Raw genomic sequence first — 9,061 nt, 5'->3', positions numbered from 1 at the left:
CTGTGCTTAAAAACCCAGTAGCTGGAATGTTCTAGGCATTTCTAAAAATGATCTTATGAAAGGTGGCTATATCATCATCAAAGGGAAACAACCTCAGGTTGTTTGTTTCTTAACCCGCGCCCTGCTGGGGGGGGGTGTTTGAACACCCCCCCCCCTTGTGTTTTTTCGCGAATATCTCAAAAACGGCGGCGCGGAGCGCCGCCGTTTTTGGTACACCTTATCATACATCAATTCTACACATGTTGTGAAAATTTCAGACCAAGGTCATTCAAGGTCAGGTCAGCAGGTCACTTGAAGTGACCTCACCTCATAAAAACTTTCAATGTCTGTCATAGCTACACCGAGTGACCGATCGCTTTGAAACTTTCAGCGATTGCTAAGAGCAATAGCGTGTACAAAATATGTATATCTCAGAATTTTGATATCGATGACCTAAGGTCAGGTCAATTTTGCGACCTCCCCATTAATAAGTCAATGGGAGAAAATTGAAATGCGCCTCTTTTGGATGAAAGACATTATAAACACTCCCAAACACCGAATTACAAGTGGTTTAGCAGGGACCGCGGATTCCGGGGGGCAGGGTGTGCAATTGCACACCCTGAAAATCCTGAGGGTGTGCAAACACCTATTTTTGCACACCCACAGTTCGTTGTGGGGGCCCATGCGGCCCTGGCGCTTGAGTGTCCCAAGCCGATTCTCGAGGGCCCCAGCGCGAGCCTGATGGTCCCGCACCGGTGCCTGAAGGCGTGAACAGGCTCTAGTGTTATCTCAGGGGTTATCTCAGAACCCCACCCACGCCATTTTTAGTGCTCCCACCGGCTCTTGAGGGCCCAGGCCGATGCCCGAGGGCCCCAAGTCGATGTCTAAAGGTCCCACGCCGGTGTCTGAGTACCTACATGGCTAGCTCAGGGATCCACGCCAGTTTCTGAGGGCCCTAACCGGCTCTTGAGGGCCCCTGCCCCCTGCCCTCCTTAACCTCCTCTTGGGGCCGATGCCTAAGGGTCCCGTATCAGCACCTGAAAGCCCCCACAGTTATCTCAGGGCCCCACCCCAGTTTCTGAAGGCCCTCACCGGCTCTTGAGGGGCCCTAGACCGATATCCAAGGACCTCTGGCCAATGCCCGGGGCGCAGGCCGATGCCCGAGGGCTCCAAGCCGTTACCCGAGGGCCTTACACAGCTATCTCAGGGTATAATGCCACTTTCCGAGGGCCCTAACTGGCTCTTGAAGGCCCCAGGCCGATTCCTGAGATACCTGAGATCCTGAACCTGTTTGTCAGTGAGTGAGTATGTGAGTTTGTCCAAGCTTTTTTGGTCCTGGAGTCAAAATGGGTGGACCGATCGGGACGAAAGTGGGACCGTTTGATTCGTCTCCGGCGAGGTAAACTTTTGGTGCTGGCCTCGGTTCGCTCGGTGCTTCGTGGCACATGCTATTCCGCTTCAAAGTTTCGGTGACACGAAATTTTTTGTCAAGGCTACAGGTCAACCAGAGGTCACGGGCAAAGCCATACTGGCGGGACACATCGTTAACACCTTGAACCAGTTTCCAGTGGGGTCACCGTCTGCTAGGGGTGCAGGCTGCACGTGCTGGGGGCGGAAAACCGTTTTGACGTGAGGTCCTCTGGCTCAAAGAAATTTTAAGCTATCAACCTCAAAATCGGTTCAATGGTAGTCCCAGGCAAGGCCTCCAAAATAATGCACATTTGGTTGAGCTAAACTCTGTGGTGCATGAGCTATGCACGTGCAAGCCGATTGCACCCCTTCGTACGTTGCCACGCCTGCAGGGTAAACGGCAGCTCTAACTGGTTCAAAACTTGCAGGTCATAAGAAGAATACATTTGATCACGACATTCCGGCGAGATAATATCCGAGGGGTGCAAGCTGCGCGTGCGGGGGGCGGTTAACGGTTTTGACGAGGGATCCTCTGATCCCGGGAAACGTAGATCTAGCGACACAAAAGTCGGTACACTGATAGAACTAGACACACGCTACATGATGTCATGAAAATGACTGCACTGGGGTGCCTGGGGCATGAACTATGCACGTGCAGTTAATTCATATCTTACTGTAGGTAGATATCCACACCAATCTCGCGTGCTTTCAAGCATTTTTGGGATGTTTCGGTTGGTTTCAGGTTCCTGGTTCAGTCCAAGCTCAGTCTGGGTTTCGGTGGTTTTGCCCGGTGTGTGCCCTCAGCACCGTTCCTCCAATTCTGGCCCAAGGCAACGCAAGAGCGCTGCCGGCATCTAGTTCTATGTACATGAGGTATTCCAGAGGCCGTTATGGGACCTTCAAAGACCGTGTGCGGTGCGCCGGTGACCCTTAGAATTGCCGGCGTTGGGTCTCAGGAGCTGGCGTGCGGCCTTTATGGGGCCCCAAAGCCAGCGTGTGGACCGTAGAGCAATGGGGAAGCTAAGGGGGGCCGGAGGCCAGACCCCCATAGGTCATAGGGGCCAAATCGATGGGCCCAAACATCCCGCCGGCCGTGTTTTATTTTTAAACTAATTCATGTAATCCATGATAAAAAGAAGTGTGCCAACATCAACTGTGCAAAAGGTCTCTCTGAGGCCCGTAGGGGCCCTTGAAGGTCACTGTAAGCCTTTAGGGGCCTGCTTGGTAAAATCGGAGATCGATTTGGATCACGTTGCATGCATGCATGTGCATTTACTCTGCTCATGCATCTCCTGACCGTAAGATAAGATAAGACCGCACGTCAGCGATCATGACCTGATCGCGGTAGAAGCACCGCTACCACGGATAAAGAAGAAGCCGCGGACGGTCACCACTCGGTCAGTTGGACAGACAGACTTCAACCATCTGTGTCTGGACCTGCTGATGTCAGACTGGTCTCCACTCTACACCGCGGAAAGTGTTGATCAGGCATACTCAGCGTTCCTTCACATCTGGAATGCAGCCATCGACACACACTGCCCTCTGAAACAAGTCCGTCTCAAACACCCGGAATGTCCATGGCTGACGCTCAACGAAGACCTTCAAGAGCTGCAGGCGAGACGAGACCTGGCGCGGAGACAGAGGGACTCGCTGCGCACCGAGAGCGCTCAGCGGACCTACTCTCGCCTCCGCCGTGAGTTCCGATCTCGCCTCGCCAGGGCGCGCGCTGAGTTCTTCTCGACACCAACATCGTCAACACAGATGTGGAAGACGCTGCGCTCGTTCGCCCTGAGCTCATCCAAGAACAAAGCTGACGTCGGTCTGGACGAAGCAACTGCCACATCCTTCAACAGGTACTTCGCCGGCGTCGGAAGCCGCATAGCGGAGGAGCTAGCTGCCCAGCCGGGCCCTCCGCTGCCGCCCCGACCGCCGGTGGTGACCAGTGCTGCATATCGCGTCCGGGTGGCGACTCTTACCGAGCTCGGAGACGCTCTGAGACGTATGTCGAACTCGAGTGCTGTGGGCAGTGACGGCGTGTCTCTGCAGCTCGTGAGGAAGTGTTTCCCTGTGATAGGACCACATATTTTGTATGTCATCAACAAGTCATTCGTCTCTGGGCAAGTCCCAGCTATCTGGAAACGCGCGGTTATAGTACCGATTCATAAGTCAGGAGACAGGACGCTGCCATCTAACTTCAGGCCCATCAGTGTTCTCAGTGTGATAGCAAAGCTCGCAGAGAAGGTCGTAAGTTTGCAGCTTGTCGAGTTCATGGCTGAAACTCAGTTTCTAACACCAACGCAATATGCCTACCGCCCAAAGCACTCGACTGAGGACGCTGTGGTAGACGTAGTGAGCGCCATAGCTGCCAACAGAGACAAGGGCCAAGTGACATGTCTGACATCTTGTGACCTCTCCAAGGCTTTTGACACTGTTGATCGTGAAAGACTGCTGCAAAAACTCAACTGGTACGGAATATCAGACCACTGGCTCCGAGATTATTTTAAGGACAGAACACAGGGTGTGCGGGGTAGCACCGAGCTGGCAACGGTCGATTTTGGCGTGATACAGGGTAGCACTCTGGGGCCCTGGCTCTTCAACACCCTCACGAATGACATGCCATGTCATCTGTCCGCCAACTGCAAGGTAGTATCGTATGCTGATGACACCGTCCTTATGCACAGCACGCTCCCCACCGCGGACGGTCTTGCTGAGCTTCAGCGGAACGTAGAGGCTGATCTGGGAGCGGTGGCTGCATGGTTCCGGTGCAACGGACTGAAAGTCAACCCTGACAAAACAGAGATGACACTGGTGGGAACTACCTCGTCTGTCAAAAAAGTAACCAACTTCAACATCACCTTCGACGGCATCAGGTTGGAACGCACTGAACACATGAAGTTTCTCGGCGTCTCACTTGATCAGACTCTGTCGATGGAACGACAGACAGCCCGTGTCGTGCAGCGCGGGTATGGCACCCTCGTCACGCTCAGGAAGCTGAGAGGCACGCTGCCTCCCTCCACCATGACAACGCTCATCCAAACCCTGGTCATGCCTCACGTCACCTACTGCCTGCCTGCATGGGCTCCGCCCACGCATCAGCTACAACATCGCATCGAGAAGATGCTGAACTTCGCCATCCGCATAATCACCGGTAAAAAGAAAACCGATCACGTTTCAGCCGCTCGCAGACAACTGGGCTGGTTGAAATTTGCCGAAATAATCGAGCTCAGAGACTGTGCTTTAGTGCACAGACTTGTGCACTGCACCGACACTCCACAAGCCCTGAGATCGCTTGTGTGTGCCCGAGCGGATGTGTCCGAGCGGACCACTCGTTCGGCCACCGACGGTGTCCTACACGCACCGCGATGCAGGATGGAGGTCACACACAAGACCGTGCCAGTTCGTGCTTTACGGACATGGAACCGTCTGCCCAACGAGCAGCGACAAAACATCAACCCGACCACTTTCCGAGCCAGCGTAAGAGCAGCATACGCGAGCCAGTCATAGATGCGCCATCTATCATCCGCTTTTTTTTGTCTGTGATTTTTAGCCAAGCTGTGCCATGTGCGTACTTTTATATAATTTTATACGTTTTATCACACTCGCGTGGGCATACCTATTTTTATCTCATGTTCTCTGAAATCTGCTTCAACGACTGTGTGATATACGTGTCCTTTATGTACTTTGACACTGTGGCGGTAAAAGCCAACATTGTTGGATCCCACTAAGACATGCAATAAATAAATAAATAAATAAATAAGATGCTCGCTCAGTCATCTTACGACCGTCAATTTTGAAGGTTTTCCCGCCCCGCTTCCTTAGAACCGGCTTATTCCGGAGCAGTGGCGGCGCGGACTTTTTGGAAGGGGCCCGGCGTGAGGTGGGGGGCCCAGTCGCCACATCTTGCACACCCTACGAGAATTTGAATCCGCGGTCCCTGTGGTTTAGACACACTGAGCTTGAAAATGGTGTCCGTGACCCTTGTTTATGCCCTGAGGTCATCTTAGGTCACGAATGGTATCTAACAGTTTTTCGCAAATAACTTTTGATAGAGGCATGCTAGAGCGATGAAAACGCCTTAGATGTGTTCAGCTCGACGATACGGATCGACTGATATGCAACATGACCCTTTCCGGTCAGGTCATGACCTTGACCTGAGGTCAAATTTTCAAGTTGACCTTTCAAGGTCAAGTCATAGTTCATTCGATGCGTCTTGACGAGAGGAACACGATGCCGGTAAAAGTAAGCTCGTACAAGGCTTGGGTCAAAAATTATTGCAGAAAAACTTTTCGAAAAAATCGGCTATTTTGGCAGTTTTTGCCCCCTGCAGGCAAAACCGTTGACGTTAGGTCAAATCTGAGGGAATTACTCAGAAAGAGCGTTAATAGGGCTATCGAATGCGCTTTTCCGCGGCGCTGTAGCTCTATTGGTTCCCGAGTTATGCGTTGGCTTCTTGGAAATTTTCGACATTCGGCCTGGAAATCGGCGAAATTTTGCATTCAATGACCTCTGGTGACCTGACCTTTGACCTGACCAAAAAATTGACCGAAGTGATTTCGTCATTATTTTTTACGCTCTTTCGAACGCCGCCTTCCGCGTATCGCTACGTGGCCCAGGAGCCGAGTTACAAGGGGGGTGTTCAAACACCCCCCCCCCCCAGCAGGGCGTGGAAATCCAGGACCCCCAGCAGGGCGCGGGTTAATTACAGCGGAAAGAAAGGTGTGCGGATAATTTCGTTACACTCTGTGTCATTCTATAGACTAATTCACTAATACGTCAGCCATAATAATTCTGTGACTTTTGTCATCCTGAGACTCTAACTAAACTAAATGAATGCTTAGAGCAAAAGAAAATGACAAAATCGTGACCAGCGACTTCAAATACAGCAAATGAGACTGATCATGTGCAAAAGTCAACCAAAGGCCATTCGAGGTCACATGAGGTCAACATAAGACTTACCGTTTCAAACAACCTAACTATATGTCATTCGACGCATCTTGATATGACTAATGCGTTGGCACCACCTTCTTTGCTGAAGAACTTCGCAAAAAAGCCGCAGCTCGGGGTCGCTGACCTGCCATCTACCCTAATGTAGGTATCAAAAATGTGCTTGTATTTTTCCGAAGCCCCTAGGCATTCGGGGCTATCGCAACTATTCGTCCGGGGTGGGGGAAGGAGGACGAAAAATGCCCTCCACGGGCCCGCGTGGGTTTACACCTCTGACGAGTGTTACGGCTGACAGAATGTGTCCGTACAAGTTGGGAAGCCGTGGCGACGCCCCTGGCTATCTTAACTATCGACTGCGGTAAAAAGCAGTCGATAGCTGGGGCATTCCACGATAGATCGTACCAGGCCCGTCACCCTCATCTCTCAGATTTGAATGAAAATTGGTACAAGGGGTAATCATAGGCTCCAAAAACACCTGTCAAAATATCAGACTTCTCAGATCAAAACTTTTTGAGTTACATTGCATAATATTTTCTAAACTTCAGATTGTAAGGGTGAGTTTGATGAGCTATAACTCAAAAACGAGCTAAGCAAGCAACAAACGGTAAACAGCTTTGAACTAACGATGAATCAAAGATTAATAGGGTGAATAGGTCAAAAACGCCCCCCTTAAGCGCGAAACCTTCTGACACTCAACCCAACACAGATTACTTAAACCTTTGGGCACCATCATGTAGCTCATTCTTTTTACTACGTTTTGAGACCGAGAAAAGACACCTGCGTGTGGTATTTAACCACCCAAAAAGGTTTTCGCATACCCTTGCAAAAGGGCGTTTTGCCCCATACCCTGGGTAATACGCCCACACCCATGTGCAAAGCGCCCCCACCCCATCTATCAACAGAAAATGATGAACATGGCAGAACTTGACGTCGTTCTGACGTCATTTGTGGTCAACCTATCATAGCCTTTGGAATAAAATTTTGTTGCAATGTGTAAAATGGATGCCCGGAGGAGTCCTGAAACTTTGGTGACGATATCTGCAGTCGTTTAGGATATATCAGCAAAAAAGGACAGGGAGAGGCCTTTTCGGCCCCGACCTACAGGGCGCTACCCTGCACTCTCACCACCGTGCAAAACGCCCCCCTTTCAGAAAACTGGGGGCGTCTTGCCCCATGCATCGAGTAGGCGTCTTGCCCCATCCACTCCATTTCCGGTCAACAAAATATTGACAAAAAACGCGCCACTAACGCCGCAGCATAATATATTCAACAGAATGACAATAAAACGCAGTTTTGAGTGATGTGCACAATAGCAAGGTTTGTGATATAAAGAGGGCATCAAAATATTAGGAATCTTCTGCAAAAACAACAAAAACAACATCCAAAACCAACATCAGCACCTACCCACGCTGCTCCTCAAGACTCAGAACCGGAAATAGAGACCTACGTAAACAAGCAGCTGACTGTTCTGAAAGACAGGATAAAACACCTATCCGTCGATAAGAAATACGATTTTTTTAGGGGAGGCGTTTAACCCAGGGGTGCGTTTTTCCCACAGTTACCCTACAGTATTTTTAAAATTGGAAAGAAAAGCTTAACATATTGAAAAAAGTCGTAGTATTTTTTAAATTGTCTATAATGGCCCTTGGGACCAAAATTTTGCCATTTTTATTTTTTCAAAATAAGCCTCAGGTCCTTTAAAATCGACATGCAAAAAATTAGAAAGGTGTTCTTTCTATAAGTTCCTCATTTAAATGTATACAAAATGAGTTTCCGGGGGTCGGTACGACACCAGCTCGCCGTTTCGCCTCTAATGGAGCTAGAACCTTGCGGAAAAAAACGAGCATGTGCGCCGTTACAAGATGCATCGAATAATACCACATTTTAAGGTCTCGGGTTCATTGGTGACCCCTGAGGTCATTTCAAGTGACCCAAATTACGGGTCCGGTTTTTGATAGATAACTTCGCAACAAATGGTCGCAGAGCCGCGATTTTAGCATCTTTGTGTTTGCGTAGCTCCGGCGCGTCGAATGGTATACTGTTTGTTCTGGTGAAGTCAGACCTCGGGTCAGCACACTGCCGTGTATTTGGCTCCGCGCCCCGACCGGGCGGCCCAGCCGGCAGCCAGCCCCCGGGCATCACGTGACCGCTCGAGTCCGCGGCAAAGTCAACCAGCGCGGCGCTGGACAAACAGCGCCGCTACAGAGATGGTTAACAGTCGGGTCAGGCCACGAAGCTGAGTGAATGAGATCATATTGCACATCATTCGATTCGCAATGTCTTTCAAAGTCCATTGGTAGCTTTCCCGTCTCTCTAGCTCAATTTGATCGAGAGTTATTGACGAAAAACTCTTATGACCCTAGTGACGTACGAATGACGTCACGAAAGATCAACAATGCAAAAGTGAGGCGAAAATGACTTCAACTGAACTTTCAGTAACCAGTGGGCAGTGATGTCACTAGGCAGCTTTACCACACCACCTGTTGGCTCTTTTCCGAAATCACAATTCGAGACCATTACGGTGACGCAAAATAAGTACATTTATAGAAAGAACACCTTCCTAATTTTTTTGCATACTACTTAAAAATGATCCAAAAATGTTTTTAAGTAGATAAAAATTCAAAAACATTTGGTCCCAAAGGCATAAAAATGCAAATTAAAGGAAACTTGAGGTGTTATATATCAAAAATAGTATATATTTCAAAATTTTGAAAATGCATATTATTCT

This window comes from Amphibalanus amphitrite, unplaced genomic scaffold (assembly GCF_019059575.1).
Source record: "Amphibalanus amphitrite isolate SeventyFive unplaced genomic scaffold, NRLGWU_Aamphi_draft 001302F_arrow, whole genome shotgun sequence".
In the NCBI taxonomy this organism is placed as follows: Eukaryota; Metazoa; Arthropoda; class Thecostraca; order Balanomorpha; family Balanidae; genus Amphibalanus; species Amphibalanus amphitrite.
Note: the sequence above shows the minus strand (reverse complement) of the source record.